The 22,860-nt window shown below is 40.2% G+C and overlaps 1 non-coding gene across 1 annotated transcript; it reads right to left on the bottom strand.

The window, feature by feature from the left end:
• Nucleotides 1-1,760: 1,760 nt before the first annotated feature.
• On the bottom strand, nt 1,761-1,864 carry LOC138990293 (U6 spliceosomal RNA). The gene has a single exon (XR_011466409.1). It is a non-coding gene; the product is annotated as a U6 spliceosomal RNA (small nuclear RNA).
• Between the last annotated feature and the right edge of the window lie 20,996 nt (nt 1,865-22,860).

Below are 22,860 nucleotides of genomic sequence, written 5' to 3'. Positions count from 1 at the left end.
TATAAGTCCTAGGAAGGATGGTTCAACTCAGCTTTTATTTATCTCTGAATCCTTAGCCTATAGGAAATTGCCTGCCCAGGAAAGAGTCTGAAAGTAATTGATTAAAAAACTAATGAATGGTCCAGGCCAAAATTCCTTGATAGTGCTAAATTATTTTAAAAATATATTAAATATATCACTTATGTTAGAAAGAAAAAAGTATATGACTGTGATTCTGAGATTTGGATAACCATATCAAGGTGTTTATTTTCCCTTTTTAGGAAATTTTTTCTTTATTGAGAAACTTAAGACTTGGGTACGTCAAGTAAAACCAATTTCTGGGAGAAAAAAATCACAACCCATGGTAGAAAAACAATTAAAGACTGTCTGGGCCATATCAGAACCCAGAGAATATATTCTTTTAACTGAAAAATTCTAGGTGCTTCATAATTGACCTTTTGATATAAAATGACTTATTAAATTTGCAATTTGTGATTCTTGGTGTTGAGGTCCACAGGACAAGGTAGGAAGTCTTCAAACTCTGAGCTAATTTCCAGAAAGGTTTATTTGGCCTTTGAATCAGTCCTTGTCTAAGAGGTTACATCTACTTCTGTTTTATTGACTATGCCAAAATATGGATCACAAGAAACTGTGGAAAATTCTTAAAGAGATGGGAATACCAGTCCACCTGACCTGCCTCTAGAGAAATCTGTATGCAGGTCAGGAAGCAACAGTTAGGACTGTACATGGAACAACAGACTAGTTCCAAATAAGGAAAGGAATACATCAGGGCTGTATATTGTCACCCTGCTTATTTAACTTATATATCAAGTACATCATGAGAAACACTGGGCTGGATGAAGCACAAGCTGGAATCAAGATTGCCAGGAGAAATATCAATAACCTTAGATATGCAGATGACATCACCCTTATGGCAGAAAGTGAAGAGGAACTAAAAAGCCTCTTGATGAAAGTGAAAGAGGAGAGTGAAATAGTTGGCTTAAAGCTCAACATTCAGAAAATGAAGATCATGGCATCCGGTCCCATCACTTCATGGGAAATAGATGGGGAAACAGTGGAAACAGTGGCCTACTTTATTTTTCTGGGCTCCAAAATCACTGCAGGTGGTGACTGCAGCCATGAAATTAAAAGAGGCTTACTCCTTGGAAGGAAAGTTATGACCAACCTCGACAGCATATGAAAAAGCAGAGACATTACTTTGCCAACAAAGGTCCATCTAGTCAAAGCTATGGTTTTCCACTAGTCATGTGTGGATGTGAGAGTTGGACAATAAAGAAAGCTGAGCACTGAAGAATTGATGCTTTTGAACTGTGGTGTTGGAGAAGACTCTTGAGAGTCCCTTGGACTGCAAAGAGATCCAAACAGTCCATCCTAAAGAAAATCAGTCCTGAATATTCATTGGAAGGACTGATGTTGAAACTGAAACTCCAATACTTCAGCCACCTGATGTGAAAAACTGACTCACTGGAAAAGACCCTAATGCTGGGAAAGACTGAAGGTAGGAGGAGAAGGGGATGACAGAGGATGAGACGGTTGGATGGCATCAGTGACTCAATGGACTTGAATTTGAGTGAACTCCAGGAGTTGGTGATTGACAGGGAAACTGGGCATGCTGCAGTCCATGGGGTCTCACAGAGTCGGACACAACTGAGTGACTGAACTGAACTGAAGAGGTAGCAGCAACAACAGTGTCCACCTTCTGGGCAGCTTCTTTCTTGGCATGATGAGCCTGTAGGACCACTACAACTTCATCCACCTTGAAAAATATGGAACGCTTCACACATTTGCTTGTCATCCTTGCACAGGGGCCATGCTAATCTTCTCCGTATGGTTCCAGTTCTAGTACATTTCCTACCAAAGCGAGCACTCATGGTGCTTATTTTTTTTTTTTTAATTTTAAAAGTATTTATTTATTTCCTTAATCATTTATTTGGCTGTGTTAGGTCCTTGTTGCAGCACACAGCATTCTCGTTGTTGCTGAGGATACTCTCATCAGGCTGGGTCCTCCGTTGTGGCAAATGGACTCTCCAGTTGTGGCCTGCAGACTCTGAGTTGCAGCACACAGGCTTGGTTGCTCTGCAGCATGTGGGATCTTAGTTCCCTGTGCAGGGATTGAACCGTGTGCCCTCCATCGCAAGGCAGATTCTTAACCACTGGACCCGCAGGGAACGCCCAAAGTGTTTATTTCTGATCAAAAATGGTAAAATCAAAGTAATTCAGCTATTTGTTATGGGATATCCAACTAAATTAGGCTAAGGGGCATTGATTTGAATGTCTGGGTCAAGGTGCTTTTTGTGAATCCCAGATGGTAGGAAAGCTAAGACACTGAACAAGTAGGTCGATAATTTACGGAAGTATATTTACATGGGGCTTTCCTAGTGGCTCAGACTGTAAAGAATCTGCCTGCAATGTAGGAGACCCAGGTTTGATCCCTGGGTCAGGAAGATCCCCTGAAGAAGGAAATGGATGTATCCTTACATAGATTCTTTGAATAGATGTGTGGAAAAGGGCTGATTTGGAGTTTCTCTGTTTTGGGAATATGTGGGAGGAGCAGCCCAGGGCTCCTTAAAATAAACGTAATGGTTTTGCTGCCTTTTTATTTTCTCTGTCACCCAGCACAGCCTTGTTATAGGCCAGCTTATCAGAGGACACGTTCCATAACATTTCTATTTCAAATGTAAACTAACCAAGAGTACTCCTCATTGCAACCCCTAAACTACCAGGATTCATTAGCTCCTGAAGAGGCGATCTACTTGAAAATGTTTTCTATAATTCAAGTATTCACTAACTTCTTTACAAGTTATAAAGTCACTTTACAACATGATCTCATTTGATTTTCACAATAAGTCTGAATGGCAGTGGGGACTACTGTCCGTCTGTTTTATGGATAAGATAAGTTATAGAGTTCAAATACTTGGGTCATCTAGTCCTGTCCTACCTGACAGTGAAATGCAGTGCTTTGAGTGTCTTGCTGGCTGTTGAATAGTAGTTGAGATGGAGGCAGAAAAGGGAGGGGTGGGCAGATGGCTGATAAACAGATGAAGTTGTGAAGCATGAGTGACATGAAGGCTGAGAGCTGGGCTTTCCACTTTGATTAACCTCTGTGTGCAGTCGCTCTCGCCCGCCGATTGAGGACTCCATCAATACCATCTTGAAAGTGGAAGTAGCGTAGACTCCGGGACACTACCTCAAAAGAAAGATCAAGAGGGGGAGGATTAAACTGCTATTTAATTGTTGGGGACACATCCACAATGTAACGAATGCCCTTAGAGAAGCAATTTGGAGAAGAGTGAGTTGGAAACCTTGGGGGAAAGTCAGAATCTTTAGCCATAAAACACCTGAACAAGACATAATTATTAGCCCCGAGCTTTATTTTAATGATGTACTATGTCTTAAATATAATACCGACAATTTGCTGAAAGATGCCAGCTGCTCAGAAGGAACGAGACAAAAGGAAAAAGAGGGTCATTTGTAATGAGTCTGGATCTTCATACAACCTGTCAGTTTGGTCGTATGAAGCTCCTGTGCCCTCAAGGGACTGACAGAATGTGCCTGCACAGGTCATGGGACATCTGTCGACAGTCCTCTGGGCTCTGAGTTGTCCCCGCTTTGATTCTTTTCCCTGCGTGTGTCCATGCATTTTCAGCAGGTTGTATGAGAGAGTCTCAGGGAGAGTCAGAGGTTTATCCTTGGAGTTGGGTGGTTGATCGAGCATTTTCCTTGGGATTTGGAGACCTGGGTTCAAATTCTGACACCAAGTTTGACAAATAATTTTGCTTTTTGACATTGCAGTTCCCTATTTGCAAAATGGGATTGAATTTAGACACTTTAGAGAATTAAGATAAGGACTAAAGAAATTGCTGTGTGTGATAATGCTTCGAAAGTAAGTAGCAGAAGTTTTTCTAAACGAAAGGTGATTATCTCAGTTCCTCCTAAGAACATTAAATCTCTTTTATTATCAACTTCATGTTTGTTTGAACAGTCTTTTTCATTTTATTAATAATCTTATTCTTTACATTACAAAAAAATGTATTCTCCAATCTAAATTCCTTCAGGTAATGCACTTTTGTGACCTGGCTGAATGGACAGATAATTTCATTTAGAGAAGGGAATAGCTTAGTGATCTTCTTTGGTACTTTTCACTTAAAATTAATTAAAAAATTTCAGTCTTTTGGAAGAGGACCAAGTGAGCAATACCCGCAAGGCATTTAAATGTTAACTCAGTATTAGCACCTCCAAGAAGCTATTTACAAACTCTCAAGCTGGGTTCACATATTCATTCATTTGTTCTATAGCCAGGTTCTCACTCATTCTTCTCTTCTCCCATGATGCCCACACACATCTCCATCGTTGTTCTTGCTGTTTCTTAATATGATTAAGTTTTTATACGTTTTATCTCCTCCACTAGAATAAGAACAACTTAAAGATAAAACTTTGGGGACTTTGCTGGTGGTCTAGTGGTTAAGGATCTGCTTATCGATGCAGGGTACTTGGGTTTGAACCCTGGTTGGGGAACTAAGATCCCATGTGCCTCTGGGCAACTTAAGCCTGTGTGCCACAGCAAGAGAAAGTCCTCGTGCCACAACAAAGACCCAGCACAGCCCAAAAAAGAGAGAAAACTTTGACCTATTTGTCTTTATACCTGTAGGGCTTGACATAGTGCCTGCTTATTATTATATTTACATCAGTGAGGATGCTGTTGGAAGCAAATAACAAATGACCTAACTCAAAATGACTTAAACACTGAGGATTTTCTGTATTCATGTTGTAAGAAGATCAAAAGGAGGGTGTTTCCAGGGCTGGCAGATTCATTAGTTTCATGATATTAACATATCCAAGATTCAAGTTCTTCGCATATTTCTGCTCTTTCACACCAGATATGCAACATCCTGCAGAAAAAAAGCATTTCATTCTTTTATTCCTTTCTGTGTATTTTTTGTTGTTGTTAAAAATTGTGACTCCCACAATATATCCTTGTTTCTTACCTATTATGTACAGAGCAGTTTGTAACTTTTAAATTTCATCCCTAATTTATCCCAAGCTCTTCCCCCTCCCTTTGGATAACTACTTGTTTGTTTCCTATACCTGCGAGTCTGCTTCTGTCTTGCATATATATTCATTTGTATTACTTTTTAGATGATACATACGTGGACAGAGGAGCCTGGTGGGCTACAGTGCGTAGGGTCACGAAGAGTCGGACGTGACTGAGCACACATATACACACATGCCATATCATATACTATTTGTCTTTCTCTGTCTTATTTCAGAAAGCATAGTATTCTCTAGGTCTATCCATGTTGCTGCAATTGGCTCGATTTCATTCTTTTTAATGTCTAAGTAATATTCCATTGTGTGTGGAATATACACACCACATCTTATTTATCTGTTTTGTCTTTTTATCAACATTTGGATTTTTTTCATGTCTTGGCTGTTGTAAATACTGCTGTTATGAACTTTGGAGTGCATTTAATTTCTTGAATTAATTTTTTTTCCAGATATATACCTAGGAGTGAAATTACTGGATTATATGGTAGGTCAATTTTCAGTTTTTTAAGGAACCTCCATACTGTTTTCCACAGTGGCTGTACCAATTTACAGTCCATCAACAATGTACAGATCTTTTTTATTCAGTAAATAAACACACAGCATTGAAGCCCTCATTTCTCTTTAGACTGAGGATTAAAGATCTAAATGTAAGACCAGAAACTATAAAACTATAAAACTCCTAGAGGAGAACATAGGCAAAACACTCTCTGACATAAATCACAGCAGGATCCTCTATGACTCACCTCCCAGAGTAATGAAAATAAAAGCAAAAATAAACAAATGGGACCTAATTAAACTTAAAAGCTTTTGCACAGCAAAGTAAACTATAAGCAAGGTGAAAAGACAGCCTTCAGAATGGGAGAAAATAATAGCAAACGAAGCAGCTGACAAAGAATTAATCTCAAAAATATACAAGCAGCTCATGCAGCTCAATTCCAGAAAAATAAATGACCAACAGACATTTCTCCAAAGAAGACATACAGATGGCTAACAAACACATGAAAAGATGCTCAACATCACTTATTATCAGATACATGCAAATCAAAACCACGATGAGGTACCATTTCACTCCAGTCAGAATGGCTGCTATCCAAAAGTCTACGAACAATAAATGCTGGAGAGGGTGCAGAGAAAAGGGAACCCTCTTACACTGTTGGTGGGAATGCAAACTAGTACAGCCACTATGGAGAACAGTGTGGAGATTCCCTAAAAAATTGGAAATAGAACTGCCAGATGACCCAGCAATCCCACTGCTGGGCATACACACTGAGGAAACCAGAACTGAAAGAGACACATGTACCCCAATGTTCATCGCAGCACTGTTTACAATAGCTAGGACGTGGAAGCCACCTAGATGTCCATCAGCAGATGAATGGATAAGAAAGCTGTGGTACATATACACAATGGAGTATTACTCAGCCATTAAAAAGAATACATTTGAATCAGTTCTAATGAGGTGGATGAAACTGGAGCCTATTATACAGAGTAAAGTCAGTCAGAAAGAAAAACACTAATACAGTATATTAATGCATATATATGGAATTTAGAAAGATGGTAACAATCACCCTATATACGAGACAGCAAAAAAGACACAGATGTAAAGAACAGACTTTTGGACTCTGTGGGAGAAGGTGAGGGTGGGATGATTTGAGAGAACAGCATTGAAACATGTGTATTACCATATGTGAAATAGATCGCCAGTCCAGGTTCGATGCATGAGACAGGGTGCTCAGGGCCGGTGCACTGGGATGACCCTGAGGGATGGGATGGGACGGAAGTGGGAGGGGGGTTCAGGATGGGGAACACATGTACACCCATGGATGATTCATGTGAATGTATGGCAAAAACCACTACAATATTGTAAAGTAATTAGCTTCCAATTAAAATAAATTAATTAATTTTAAAAAATGAAAAAAAATAATCCCTTTCCTGAAGTTGAAATGTTTGAATGTGTGTGCAAGGATGTTGCAGCACTGTTTTTCTTTTTCTAAAATATTTATTTATAATTGGAAGGTAATTACAATTGCATTGGTTTCTGCCATACAGCAGCACGAATCAGCCTTAGGTACCTATATGTCCCTTCTCTCATGAATCTCCCTCCCACCTGCCACCCTGCAGCATTGTTTTTAACAGCCATAATTTTGCAAATTATTTACATATCTACAAACAAATATATGGATAAATAAGTTAATATGTGATGGAATGTTATTGAAATAAATGATATACATTAATAGTTATGTGATCAACAGGGATTAATTTTAAAAATATAATATTGAATAAAAGCATCACAAAATGATTAAGTACAGCATAGCATCATGAATTCAAAGTTCAAAACACAGCAGATGACACCACCCTTATGGCAGAAAGTGAAGAGAAACTAAAAAGCCTCTTGATGAAAGTGAAAGAGGAGAGTGAAAAAGTTGGCTTAAAGCTCAACATTCAGAAAACGAAGATCATGGCATCTGGTCCCATCACTTCATGGGAAATAGATGGGGAAACAGTAGAAACCACATCAGACTTTATTTTTCTGGGCTCCAAGATCACTGCAGATGGTGACTGCAGCCATGAAATTAAAAGACACTTACTCCTTGGAAGAAAAGTTATGAACAACCTAGACAGCATATTGAAAAGCAGAGATATTACTTTGCCAACAAAGGTCCATCTAGTCAAGGCTATGGTTTTTCCAGTAGTCATATATGGATGTGAGAGTTGGACTGTGAAGAAGGCTGAGCGCCAAAGAGTTGATGCTTTGAACTGTGGTGTTGGAGAAGACTCTTGAGAGTCCCTTGGACTGCAAGGAGATCCAACCAGTCCATTCTGAAGGAGATCAGCCCTGGGATTTCTTTGGAGGGAATGATGCTAAAGCTGAAACTCCACTACTTTGGCCACCTCATGCGAAGAGCTGACTCATTGGAAAAGACTCTGATGCTGGGAGGGATTAGGGGCAGGAGGAGAAGGGGATGACAGAGGATGAGATGGCTGGATGGCATCACTGACTTGATGGACGTGAGTCTGAGTGACCTCCGGGAGTTGGTGATGGACAGGGAGGCCTGGCGTGCTGTGATTCATGGGGTCGCAAAGAGTCGGACACGACTGAGCTACTGAACTGAACTGATAGTACTATCTGGGCTTCTCTTGTTGCTCAGATGGTAAGGAATCCACCTACAGTGTGGGAGGCCTGGGTTTGATCCCTGGGTTGGTAAGGTCCCCTGCAGGAGGGCATGGCAATCCACTCCAGTATTCTTGCCTGGAGAATCCCCATGGACAGAGGAGCCTGGAGGACTATAGCCCATGGGGTTGCAAAGAATTGGACATGACTGAGTGACTATGCACAGCACAGCATACATATGTAAAAAATGTAGGAAAGTGATACATTTCAACTTCAGCAAACTGGTTACTCTAGAGAGAGAAGGGGGTTTTGACTCTGTATAATGTTTATTGTAATTTTTTTTCATTGAGGTATGGTTGATATCGGAGAAGGCAGTGGCAACCCACTCCAGTACTCTTGCCTGGAAAATCCCATGGACAGAGGAGCCTGGTAGGCTGCAGTCCATGGGTCGATTAAGAGTCGGATATGACTGAGCGACTTCACTTTCCCTTTTCACTTTCATGCATTGGAGAAGGAAATGGCAACCCACTCCAGTGTTCTTGCCTGGAGAATCCCAGGGACGGGGGAGCCTGGTGGGCTGCCGTCTCTGGGGTTGCACAGAGTCGGACACGACTGAAGTGACTTAGCCTAGCATGGTTGATATACAATATTATATAAGTTTCAGGTATAAAACATAGTCACAATTTTTAAAGTTTGTATTCCATTTATAATTATTATAAAATATTGGCTGTGCTATACACTATATCCTTGTAGCTCATTTATTTTATATACAGTACTTAGTACTTCTTAATCCCCTCCCCCTCCCCCTTTTCCCTTTCCCCACTGGCAACCACTGGTTCATCACAATTGACTCTTGTGATGGATTTTACTACCCATCTAGAGGAGAAGGAACAGACGGGCATAGCAGAGAGAAGACAAACATTTTGAGAGTGTTCTGCATGCTCCAAGAAACCACTGGCATATTTTACAGAGAGAATGGAAATTGTGGTGCACTGATAGATTAGTTAATTAGAGGTTGGTTAAAACAGCTTCTATATTTTCTGAGTATAACTATAAATAAAAGCTGTGAGCTTTTAACAACTGAGGCAATCCAACACATACTTTCTCTGAAGTACAAGGAGGCTTGTGTGACTTTAAATGATTTTAAACAAATCTCCACTTAATGCCATTCGACACAGTAGAAATGTTCATAATCTCTTAGAGAAAGAGATAATGTTTTATGTGTCACTGGAGGAAAGTATAAAACAAATATTTTACAATTTTTCTCCAGCCGTTTATTGTTTTGATTTGACTCAAATCACCTTTTCTTGTTATTGTAATCGACTTCCTAATGCGTCTTCTCAATGGCGTGGGCAGATACGCAGAACTTTATATGCATGAATAATACAAGTTGATGTAGCAGTATATTTTCTTTGTTTTCACATTACATATACAGCACAAATCCTAATAAAACTAGACTGGAACATATTACAAATTCATTTGGTTAGTATCCAGGTACCAAGTGAGTAAATAAATACATAAGTTTTAAATTACAAATGTGCCGCCCATTACTTAAAATGCCACCTCTTCTACTTTATTTTGACTTTTGTGCTTATAATGTTTTATTAACACTTTGAAGTTGTAAACATGAGTAGAGTGACAGCAATATCACAAAGTTGAAGTTAGAGGTTTGTTATATGTTGGAATAGGAAAGTCCTGAGAGTCACTGTAGAGAAAGTTATTCTCAGGGGAAGTGATTGAAAATACTGCTATGTTAGCCATGCTCCTAGCTATCCTTTGTGGAGGGTGTGTGATGATGGTCTAGCCCCATGCATCTCAAAGAGTGGTTAGCAGACAATGGCACTGAATTCAAATTCAGTCCTTGCAAAAATACCAAACCCTGGGGTCATCAAACACCTACTAAATCTACTTCTCTGGAGGTAGAACCAAAGAATGTGTGTTTACTCTTATTGATTCTTTTTAAAAAATATTTATTTATTTTTGGTTGCATTGGATCTTAGTTACCACACGTGGGTTGCATCACTCAGGCTCAGTGGTTGCCTCGAGGCATGTGGGATCTTGGTACCCTGACCAGGGATCAAACTTGCATCCCCTGCATTGGAAGGAAGATTCTTAACCACTGGACCACCAGGGACGTCTCATCTCCTATTGACTCTTATAAACAACAACTTCGAGATTTTCTTAGTTCTGCTTCCTTAAAAGCAGAGGCTTCAATAGGGTGGTTGTAGTCATGGCACATGATTTACTGAGATGGTTTTTCAGAAAAATCTGTGAGGTTGAGAGTGAAGCAGGATGGGGAAAGAGAAAAGGGCTGAGCAGTGGTATGGTCTCGGATAAAATCTAGCCTTGGTTTGATCCATGGAGGTAGACCATGAAGTTGCCCACTTGAGCCAAGCATGGCAGAATTTAGTACTCTGCTTTCAAGTGCTTGTAAGTTATGGGCTGTGTCAGGGTGGAGAGTGGTGAAGAGGCATGAAATCATGGGATTTCTTTGGTGGGGCAGACCTTCGCTGATGACTGAGCTCCTAGGAACAGAGGGCACTTTTCCTGCCAAGGGCAGAGCTGTGAACCCTTTGGCAGCTGACACAGCATCCTGGACATGAGTGCCCGGGTCTGGGTAAGAGAATTTGGGTGGGGCATCAAATAGCATTCTTCATAGTCTACCCTGGCATTGCTCAGCTCCACTCTCTTCTCACACTAAATTCTTTCTTATAATAAGAACCCCATAATCATAGTTCTTGGGGAAACTTCAGAGGAGGGTTGGTGGGATAAACCGTAGCTCCTGCTACCGCAGTTGGTACCATGGTCCTAACTGGTACTCATCATCTCCCTCCTCTGTCACCCATTTCTGAGCCCCTAACCCCAGCTCTGACTAGCCTAGGTGTCTTGCCTTTGGAGGCTATGCAGCTGTTATCTCTGAGGAGCTGAAGTCTCTGGTTACCGTGTTTTTCTGAAACTGGGGTTGCTGTATTTGCCACAAATGGCATGAATGTACCAGGAGACATCCCAGCAAAGATACCAGACATATTCATGTATGTCATTCCTAGGTGTGTGCTGCTGTGTGCTCAGTCACTTCAGTCGTGTCTGATTCTTTCTGATCCCATGGACTGTAGCCCACCAGGCTCCTCTGTCCATGGGATTCTCTAGGCAAGAATACTAGAGTGGGTTGCCATGCCCTTCTCCAGGGGATTTTCCTGACCCAGGGATCGAATCCCAGGCCTCCTGCATCTTCTGCATCACAGGCAAATTCTTTACCGCTGAGCCACCTGGTAAGACACTTATTATCAGGCAATAGTTCTAATTCCTCATAAGGATCAGGGCTGATTTTCCTAGATGTTAGATTAGGATAGCTCCTTTTTGTACCTGTTGGATTAATGGCATCTAAGTAACCCAGTGTGACTTGTAGTATCTACTACTTTCAATTTAGATGGAGTTAGTTTTACTGTGTCTCAGTAGGAATGTTTGCTACACTGCAATCAGGATATCTAGATTCAGAGATGGATGGGAATGGGAAGTACAAGTTCCTTAAGTGAGTCGCTGGAAATGTTGGTGGGCGAGGGTACTCCTGTGTTTCTACTGCTAAATACCTGAACCTACATTTTCTATTTACTGGGGACCCAACACCACACGATGGACCTTGCTTTAAGGAATTTGTCAAACTGTCCAGGTTAGCACCTATCAGTACAAGGATGCTTGCAACTTCAGTGAAAATCGAAAGTGAAGTTGCTCAGTCATGTCCGACTCCTAGCGACCCCATGGACTACAGCCTACCAGGGTCCTCCATCCATGGGATTTGCCAGGCAAGAGTACTGGAGTGGGTTGCCAATGCCTTCTCCGTCAGAATGCTAATTAAGCTTATTCAAGATGGTGTCTTGGCTACATCTTTAAGAGGCTGTTTCATCTGTCTATCTGGATAGGACTTTTTGATAGTATGGAAAGTGGTAGGACTGTGTACTCCTTATATATATGCCTGCTGCCACACCTCATTGGCTGTAAAGTGGGTCCCTTTGATCTGGAGTGATTTTATGCAGAATTCTGCGTGTAAATCAGACATTCTATGAACCCCTGGTTAATGGAACAGGCAGAAAACCTATGGAAAAAAGGCAAACCCATACTGGGTTTGTGCAAACCCATACTGTCAGTGTGTGGTCCGGATGCATCTCTCTCCTTGCCAGGATGGGAGAAGTCTGATGCAAGCAATTTGCTATTAATTAACTGGTTGGTTGGAGAAGGCAATGGCACCCCACTCCAGTACTCTTGCCTGGAAAATCCCATGGACGGAGGAGCCTGGTAGGCGGTAGTCCATGGGGTCGCTAAGAGTCGGACATGACTGAGCGACTTCACTTTCACTTTTCACTTTCATTCATTGGAGAAGGAAATGGCAACCCACTCCAGGGCTTTTGCCTGGAGAATCCCAGGGACAGGGGACCCTGGTGGGCTGCCATCTATAGGGTTGCACAGAGTTGGACACGACTGAAGTGACTTAGCAGCAGCAGCAGCAGCAACTGGTTGGTCTCTTGGAGAGAGTGCGTGTTGTCCCAGTAAAGAGATCTAGGCTACTATAGAGACCCACTGGCCTTCCTTTCAGGCTACAGTTTAAGCCAGATTTGACATAAAGGATCAAATCTGACCATATTTACAGATTTATTGATGGCATACAGGCTGTTTAATTAAAGCTAAAATGTGTTCAAACTGGTTAAATCCATACACTTATATTCAGTTTAGTTTGCTTGAGTAAACCCATATCAGATTTATTATTAGGTCACGTTAGTTTAATCAACACAGATACTTGTTGTTAGATGCTAGACAGTTAATGGAGAGAGAAACTGGTCAAACCAGTTGGGATGTGCAGAATTGATGTTTGAAAAATGTAGCTGGGATTGACAATGAAAGAACTCAGAAACAGGAATTACAAACAAATAAAGCACAATGAGGTTTCCTTTTTGATTTTGAAAATTGTGCTTTATAAAATATATTTCTTTAGAAAGTTTTGGACCTATCATCTTGAATAGAAAGAATTGCTAACGTAATTTTTTTTAAATTAGCAGATTACTTATAAATTCTGAAAAATAAAATCATAGAGTTACAAAATCACAGAGTTGGGAGGGTTAGTTTCCCATAAAGGTTATTCTTTTCAGTAAAGGAGTTCTCTTTATTGCAGGCTGATGGTCAAATAGCTTCAACTAATTATGTGATGGGAAATCTAGTACTTCCCAAGAGAGTCTACTTAATTTCTTTTAAACATTATGTTTTTACAGTTATAAGGATAATGCATTTTTATAATAGGAAGAAACAAACTCAAAAGTAGTAAGTAAAAAGTCACTTTAAATTCCCTATTAAAAAACTGCTGCTATTAGCATTTTGCTGTTTTTTCCTTTCAGTATTTTTGTATAATTTAATCATCCCTCAAAGTAGTTGTAACTGTTATGTATACAACTATATGTCTTGCTATTTTTTAAAAAGTTTATTGAAGTATAGTTGCTTTACAGTGTTGTGTTAGTTTTTGATCTAGAGCAAAGTGAATCAGGTATATATATACATATATCCCCTCTTTTTTTTTTTTTTGATACAGCCACTATGGAGAACAGTACAGAGATTCCTTAAAAACTAAAAATAGAACTACCATATGATTCTGCAATTCTCACTCCTGGGTATATATGTGGAGAAAACGTAATTCCAAAAGATACATGCACCCCAATGCTTTGCTATTTTTAAATGCAAGGTTATAATAAAAGCCTATTTATGTTATTATAAATACCTTTGAAGCTACTTTACAATGGTGCATATTCCATCCCATTTAACCACAAGATGTGGTTCAACCATAAACTATGTTATCATTCTTTCATAGTTAGGCAATAAGGTTGCTTCCATAGGCTAAACAAAGGGTAAAGGGAAATTTATCCAAAGATACTTAAAAAACAAATTTGCCTTCCAAAATTTATGCCATAATGTTAGGACATAATGGACACCAATATCTTTACTCTCTTGGAATCTTAACAAGGTTTGTGCTTCACTTTCAGTTTGCATATAATTCCTTTCAATAGGGAATGTATATGCAAGACAGAAACTGGATTATTTCCTTTTCTGTGATTCAACACATACTTCAAAACCATGGACATCCTTTTTTATCTGTTCTCCTTGTTTTGAGAAAGCCAAAATATCCTCTATTAGTGTTTTGGCACCCTACTCCAGCGCTCTTGCCTGGAGAATCCCATGGACGGAGGAGCCTGGTGGGCTGCAGTCCATGGGGTCGCTAGGAGTCGGACATGACTGAGTGACTTCACTTTCAGTTTTCACTTTCATGCATTGGAGAAGGGAATCGCAACCCACTCCAGTGTTTTTGCCTGGAGAATCCCAGGGATGGGGGAGCCTGGTGGGCTGCCATCTGTGGGGTCGCACAGAGTCGGACATGACTGAAGCAACTTAGCAGCAGTAGCAGCAGCAGTGTTTTGCTTATCACAAGATTCACTTCTGTTCTTCAGTTTCTTTCTTTTTAATTTTGATTTTTAGCAATTTGACTATTATGTTCCTAGGTATGTTTTTCTTTCTGTTTATCTTGTTTAGATTTTATGAAGCTTCTTCAATCTTCTGGTTGCTATTTTTCATCAGTTTTGGAATATTTTCAGCTATTAGTTTAAAAAACTTTTTTTTTCTATTCTGATATTTCTCTCTTCTCTTTTTGTGATTCTTATTTGTGTATATATTAGACATTGACATTCTGTAGGTGATTGGAGCTTGGTTCATCTTTTCATCAGGCTTTTCTTCTTTGTACTTAACTTTGGATAATCTCTATTTTCCTGACTTCAGGTTCCTGAGTTTTTCTATTGTGGTGTCCAATCTACTGGTAAGCTCATGTAGTGAATTTCTCATTCAGGTTATTGTATTTTTTAATTCTAGAATTTCCTTTTGGTTTTTTGATAATATCCATTTCTTTACTGATATTCTTCCTATGGACATTCATTATACTATTTTCCCCTTAAAATAAGTACATATGTTTATTAAACTGTTTTAAAATAATTTCTTATCAATTTAAGCATTTCTACCATCTCTGGGTCTATTTTAATTTACTGATTTTTTTTCCTCCTTGTTTTAGGTCAGTAAATCCTATATTTAGTCATTTTTTTATTATATGCTATACAGTGTAGATGCTCTTTTATTGAGATTCTGCATTTCACTTTCTTAAAGACTGTTGAGGCTTTATGTTCCCAGGCAATTAATTTTCTGTTGAATCAGCTTGATTCTCTTGATGCTTGATCTTAAGCTATATTATGTCATATCTCGGAGAAGGCAATGGCAAGCCACTCCAGTACTCTTGCCTGGAAAATCCCATGGACGGAGGAGCCTGGTAGGCTGCAGTCCATGGGGTCGTTACGAGTCGTATGCGACTGAGCGACTTCACTTTCACTTTTCACTTTCACGCAATGGAGAAGGAAATGGCAACCCATTCCAGCGTTCTTGCCTGGAGAATCCCAGGGACAGCAAAGCCTGATGGGCTGCTGTCTATGGGGTCGCACAGAGTCGGACACGACTGAAGCGACTTAGCAGCAGCAGCAGCATGTCATATCTATAGTCATGCCTACTGTAGGTGTCCAACAGCTTTATTCCTAACACGTGGTCTTTCTGGGGTCCAGTACACTGGGGGTGTTAACTGATGTCTCTAACACCCTCACTGATTGGAAGTCCAACATCTTTCAGTACCAAGAAGCGTCTAGAATCTCCAGTTAATTCACGTTTCTTCAGTAACTGTTCCCCTCATCCCGAGGCTTTAAATAATCTTATTCTAACCATCTGCACTTAGTATTTGATGAACTCTTGAGAAGATGCTACACGTATTTCTGGAATCCTTTCTCTGTGCAGCTTCCTCTTGAAAAATCCCAGTTACCTCAGCAACCCCAAACTCTGATTTCTGCCTCCTCAGCTCGGTGAAGCTGTGGCTTGGCTCCACCTTCTTGCTCTATATTCAGGAAGCACAGGATGACTATGGGACTCACTTTGTGTGTTTTCCTTTTTATCATAGATCACAGTTCCATACCACTGTTTTCAAGCAACTGAGAATAGTTGCACAGTCTGTACAGTTTTATAGTTGTTTACGATGTGCAGGCTAGTCTATTAAAAGCTACATCTGGAAATGGGAGGCTTCATAAGAGGTACATATATATTAAGAGACTAACTTTTATCCATTTCCAATATATCTCTTCTGTTGTTCACTGTTTTATTCCCTGTGAAGTGAAAGTCAAATTATAGATTGAGTAGCCTGGACCTGAGAAGTGGTTATTAACAATTTTAATATCAGGGGAAAAAAAATCAGAAAAAGATTAAATTTGCAGCAATTTTTAAAAATTAAGAGTAAATTCATTTTTAAATAAACTGAATTTTGATATTTGATATATCTTAGAGATGGCCAATCATATCATCTACCAAAGACTTCATAGTTTAAAAACTTCATGTATATATAAAAAACATAGATCGTTGCATGGATGCATAGAAATAATTGCCTAGGGAATAATGCAGGCTTCCCTGGTGGCTCATTTGGTAAAGAATCTGCCTGCAATGCAGGAGACCTGGGTTCGATCTCTGGGTTGGGATGATCCCCTGGAAAAGGGAACGGCTACCCACTCCAGTATTCTGGCTTGGAGAACTCCATGGACTACAGTTGGCTTAAAACTCAACATTCAGAAAACTAAGATCATGGCATCTGGTGCCATCACTTCATGGCAAATAGATGGGGAAACAATGGAAACAGTGACAGACTTTATTTTGGGGGCTCCAAAATCACTGTAGATGGTGAATGCAGCCATCAAATTAAAAGACACTTGTTCTTTGGAAGAAAAGCTATGATCAGCCTCAGTTCAGTTCAGCTGCTCAGTCATGTCCGACTCTTTGTGACCCCATGGACTGCAGCAGGCCAGGCCTCCCTGTCCATCACTAACTCCTGGAGCTTGCTTAAACTCATGTCCATTGAGTCGGTGATGCCATCCAGCCATCTCATCCTCTGTTGTCCCCTTCTCTACCCACCTTCAATCTTTCCCAGCATCAGGATCTTTTCCATTGAGTCAGTTCTTCACATCAGGTGGCCAAAGTATCGGAGTTTTAACTTCAGCATCGGTCCTTCTAATGAATATTCAGGACTGATTTCCTTTAGGATGGACTGGTTGGATCTCCTTGCAGTCCAAGGGACTCTCGAGAGTCTTCTCCAACACTACAGTTCAAAAGCATGAATTCTTCAGTGCTCAGCTTTCTTTATAGTCCAACTCTCACATCCATACATGACTACTGGAAAAACCATAGCCTTGACTAGATGGACATTTGTTGGCAAAGTAATGCCTCAGCTTTTTAATATGCTGTCTAGTTTGGTCATAACTTTCCTTCCAAGGAGTAGGTGTCTTTTAATTTCATGGCTGCAGTCACCATCTGCGGTGATTTTGGAGCCCCCAGAAATAAAGTCTGACACTGTTTCCACCATTTCCCCATCTATTTGCCATGAAGTGATGGGACTGGATGCCATGGTCTTTGTTTTCTGAAGCTTATTAACAACTTCAATAATATATCAGGAAAAAAAAATCAGAAGATTAAATTTGCAAAACTTCAACTTTTTCTAAGACATTAAACAGTTTAGAACCCCTTAAATCTCAGAAGTTACCTTGGTCATTTCTAAGATGGGATCCAGAGGCATCTTTCAAAAATCAAAACCTGCCGGAACTTTCCTCCAAAAGAAAAGCTTTAAAAGTTATGGTGGAAATTTTACTTACTCCTGTAATAATACTGATTGCACTTTCTTTGTTTTCCCCTCTAGTTTGCAAACTTCACAGGGCAAGGACCTTGTTTTCTATCAAACCATCAACATGTAAAGTGAAGTTGCTCAGTCGTGTACAACTCCTTTCGACCACATGGACTGTAGCCTGCCAGGCTCCTCTATCCATGGGATTTTCCAGGCAAGAATACTGAAGTGGGTTGCCATTTCCTTCTCCAGGGGATCTTCCCAACCCAGAGATCAAACCCGGGTATCCTGCATTGCAGGCAGACTCCTTACCATCTGAGCCACCAGGGAAGTCCTACTGTGTCTAAAAATAGTAAATACTCATTTGCTGACTACTACTAATAATGTTAAGAGTAAGAGCTAACCTGTATTGAACACTAGCTATGTGATATTATTTCACATTGTATTATTTTATAAGATACACATTCTTTGTTTACAGGATTGATAGCTTTCTTATAGCTCATAAAATGTTTTATATTATTGATTTGACTTTGTTTATACTGACTTCAATGAGTTGTGTTTTGGTTTCCTATGGTCAAAACTTTGCTCTGTTGCTGCTGTTGCCATTGGTTTACTTCCTTTCAGGATCAAAGTGAATACTTTAATTTAAAAATCTTATCTTTAACTCTTCCTCTGCTGTCCTTTCCTAGGTTCTCTGGTGGCTCAGATGATAAAGAATCCACCAGCCATGTGGGAGACCTGAGTTTGATCCCTGGGTTGGGAAGATCCCCTGGAGGAGAGCATGGCAACCCACTCCAGTATTCTTACCTGGACTTGGGAGCCTAGAGGGCTATAAGTTTCCAAATGTAGCTGAGGAGCAGGAAGCAGGCGAGTTGGCTGGAGAACGCTCTGTGAGGAATGAAGTTCTCTTTCTGTCATTCTCAATGGACCTGACTTTCTAAACTCACAATTCATGAGTGCGATTAGCTTCCCCGTGGAAAATAGTACAAGGTCAAACTGAAATGGCAGCTCAGATAGGAATGGAAAAAGCAGACAGATCAGAAATATGCCAAAAATAATATATGAGGGTTCAGACCCCATGTAGTAGTGAAACCGGGGAAACCAGTTCTTTTAACATTTTGAGGGACAGAGAAGCCTCAAGTAATAACTGTTTTACCATAGTTCAGTTCAGTTCAGTCACTCAGTCGTGTCCAACTCTTTGCAACCCTATGAACTGCAGTACGCCAGGCCTCCCTGTCCACCACCAACGTCCACAGTCCACCCAAACCCATGTCCATTGAGTCGGTGATGCCATCCAGCCATCTCATCCTCTGTCGTCCCCTTCTCCTCCTGCCCTCAATCTTTCCCAGCATTAAGGTCTTTTCAAATCAGTCAGCTCTTCACATCAGGTGGCCAAAGTATTGGAGTTTCAGGTTCACCAACCTAGACAGCATATTAAAAAGCAGAGACATTACTTTGTCAACAAAGGTCCATCTAGTCAAGGCTATGGTTTTTCCAGTGGTCATGTATGGATGTGAGAGTTGGACTATAAAGAAAGATGAGCAGGGAAGAATTGATGCTTTTGAACTGTGGTATTGGAGAAGACTCTTGAAAGTCCCTTGGACTTCAAGGAGATCCAATCAGTCCATTCTAAAGGAGATCATTCCTGGGTGTTCATTGGTTTACCATAGGTGCAATTTAAATAAGAATTCTAAAGGTTACTTTTTTGTGTTGCAGTAAACAATGTAGACTCCTAGCACCTCAGACTGTTTGGGGTACTGTAAACTCCAATAATTAGCTTTTAGTACATTAAGCTAAATTTGAAGAGATGCATGTGATATTTAAAGAAGGCAGTCTTAGGAAACATGCTTTTCTTAATCTTAAACCAAGTTCAGATCAGTTCAGTTCAGTCGCTCAGTCATGTCTGACTCTTTATGACCCCATGAATCGCAGCACGCCAGGCCTCCCTGTCCATCACCAACTCCCGGAGTTCACTCAGGCTCATGTCCATCGATTCAGTCATGCCATCCAGCCATCTCATCCTCTGTCGTCCCCTTCTCCTCCTGCCCCCAATCCCTCCCAGCATCAGAGTCTTTTCCAATGAGTCAACTCTTCGCATGAGGTGGCCAAAGTACTGGAGTTTCAGCTTTAGCATCATTCCTTCCAAAGAACAAGTTAGGCTACCATAAAGCTAATATATAGGTTATACTGTTGTTCCTACTAAATTGCCTTTAATACATTTTACTTTTATTTAATACATGGCCTTTGAGATTTATTACAAATAAAAGCAATCTGAAAAAGAACACTTCTGCAATTCTAAACAGACAACAACTAAACTCTTTCTGTTCTGCAGTTATTGAGGACTTTTGTCTATTACTTTACTCAGAGTATTTTGTGGAAGTCTACTTGTAAACATTGTTTCAAGATTTAGTGCCCAGAAATACATTATAACTTTGAAGAAATTGATGTTTCATCTTTAAGATAATGAACATGAAATGTCTTATCATATTTCTTTTCTGTCATATTTCAGTGGATACTCAGAGCCAAATTTGTACATTGATTTGTAATAATGATATTATTTTCATGGCTCTCTCTAATCCTGACTATAGTGAAAAGATGTCCTTTTCATTATAGGGGACTGGAATGCAAAAGTAGGAAGTCAAGAAACATCTGGAGTAACAGGCAAATTTGGCCTTGAAGTGCAGAATGAAGCAGGGCAAAGGCTAATAGAGTTTTGCCAAGAGAACACACTGGTCATAGGAAACACTATCTTCCAACAACACAAGAGAAGACTCTACACATGGCCATTACTAGATGGCTAACACCAAAATCAGATTGATTATATTCTTTGCAGCCAAAGATGGAGAAGCTCTATACAGTCAACAAAAACAAGAACAGGAGCTGACTGTGGCTCAGATCATGAACTCCTTATTGCCAAATTCAGACTTAAATTGAAGAAAGTAGGGAAAACCACTAGGCCATTCAGGTATGACCTAAATCAAATCCATTACAATTATACAGTAGAAATAAAAAATAGATTTAAGGGACTGGATCTGATAGACAGTGCCTGATGAACTATGGATGGAGGTTCTGACACTGTACAGGAGACAGGGATCAAGATCATTCCCAATAAAAAGAAATGCAAAAAAGCAAAATGCTGTCTGAAGAGGCCTTACAAATAGCTGTGAAAAGAAGAAAAATGAAAAACAAAGGAGAAATGGAAAGATATACCATTTGAATGCAGAGTTCCAAAGAATAGCAAGGAGAGATCAGAAAGCCTTCCTCAGTGATCAATGCAAAGAAATACAGGAAAAAAATAGAATGGGAAAGACTAGAGATCTCTTGAAGAAAATTAGAGATACCAAGGGAAGATTTCATGCAAAGATGGGCTCAATAAAAGACAGAAATGATATGTACCTAACAGAAGCAGAAGGTATTAAGAAGAGGTAGCAAGAATACACAGAACTGTACAAAAAAGATCTTTATGACCCAGATAATCACGATGGTGTGATCACTCATCTAGAGCCAGATATCCTGGAAAGTGAAGTCAAGTGGGCCTTAGGAAGCATCACTACGAACAAAGCTGGTGTAGGTGATGGAATCCCAGTTGAGTTATTTCCAATCCTGAAAGATGATGCTGTGAAAGTGCTGCACTCAATATGCCCGCAAATTTGGAAAACTCAGCAGTGGCCACAGCACTGGAAAAGGTCAGTTTTTATTCTAATCCCAAAGAAAGGCAATGCCAAAGAATACTCAAACTACTGCACAACTGCACTCATCTCACACGCTAGTAAAGTAATGCTCAAAATTTTCCAAGCCAGGCTTCAGCAATACATGAACTGTCAACTTCCAGATGCTCAAGCTGGATTTAGAAAAGGCAGAGGAACCAGAGATCAAATTGCCAACATCTGTTGGATCATCGAAAAAGCAAGAGAGTTCCAGAAAAACATCTACTTCTGCTTTATTGACAATGCCAAAGCATTTGACTGTGTGGATCACAACAAACTGGAAAATTCTGAAAGAGATGGGAATTCCAGACCACCTGACCTACCTTATAAAAATCTGTATGCAGATCAGGAAGCAACAGTTCAGTTTAGTTCAGTTCAGTCCAGTCACTCAGTCATGTCCCACTCTTTGTGACCCCATGAATTGCAGCATGCCAGGCCTCCCTGTCCATCACCAAATCCCAGAGTTCACTTAGACTCACGTCCATTGAGTCAGTGATGCCAGGCAGCCATCTCATCCTCTGTCGTTCCCCTCTCCTCCATTCTGAAGGAGATCAGCCTTGGGATTTCTTTGGAAGGAAAGATCCTAAATCTGAAACTCCAGTACTTTGGCCACCACATGGACATGGAACAGACTGGTTCCAAATAGGAAAAGGAGTGTGTCAAGGCTGTATCTTGTCACCCTGCTTATTTAACTTATATGAAGAGTACATCATAAGAAACACTGGGCTGGATGAAGCACAAGCTAGAATCAAGATTGCTGGGAGAAATATCAATAACCTCAGATATACAGATGACACCACCCTTATGGCAGAAAGTGAAGAAGAACTAAAGAGCCTCTTGATGAAAGTGAAAGAGGAGAGAGAAAAAGTTGGCTTAAAGCTTAACATTCAGAAAACTAAGATCATGGCATCTGGTCCCATCATTTCATGGGAAATAAATAGGGAAACAGTGGAAACAATGGCTGACTTTATTTTTGGGGGCTCCAAAATCACTGCAGATGGTGATTGCAGCCATGAAATTAAAAGGCGCTTACTCCTTGGAAGGGAAGTTATGACCAACCTAGACAGCCTATTAAAAAGCAGAGATATTACTTTGTCAACAAAGGTCCGTCTAGTCAAGGCTATGGTTTTCCAGTAGTCATGTATGGATGTGAGGACTATAAAGAAAGCTGAGTGCAGAAGAATTGATGCTTTTGAACTGTGGTGTTGGAGAAGACTCCTGAGAGTCCCTTGGACTGCAAGGAGATCCAACCAGTCCATCCTAAAATAGATCAGTCCTGA

The sequence above is a fragment of the Bos mutus genome, chromosome 12, assembly GCF_027580195.1.
Source record: "Bos mutus isolate GX-2022 chromosome 12, NWIPB_WYAK_1.1, whole genome shotgun sequence".
In the NCBI taxonomy this organism is placed as follows: Eukaryota; Metazoa; Chordata; class Mammalia; order Artiodactyla; family Bovidae; genus Bos; species Bos mutus.
Note: the sequence above shows the minus strand (reverse complement) of the source record. Positions and strands in the feature narration are given on the sequence as shown.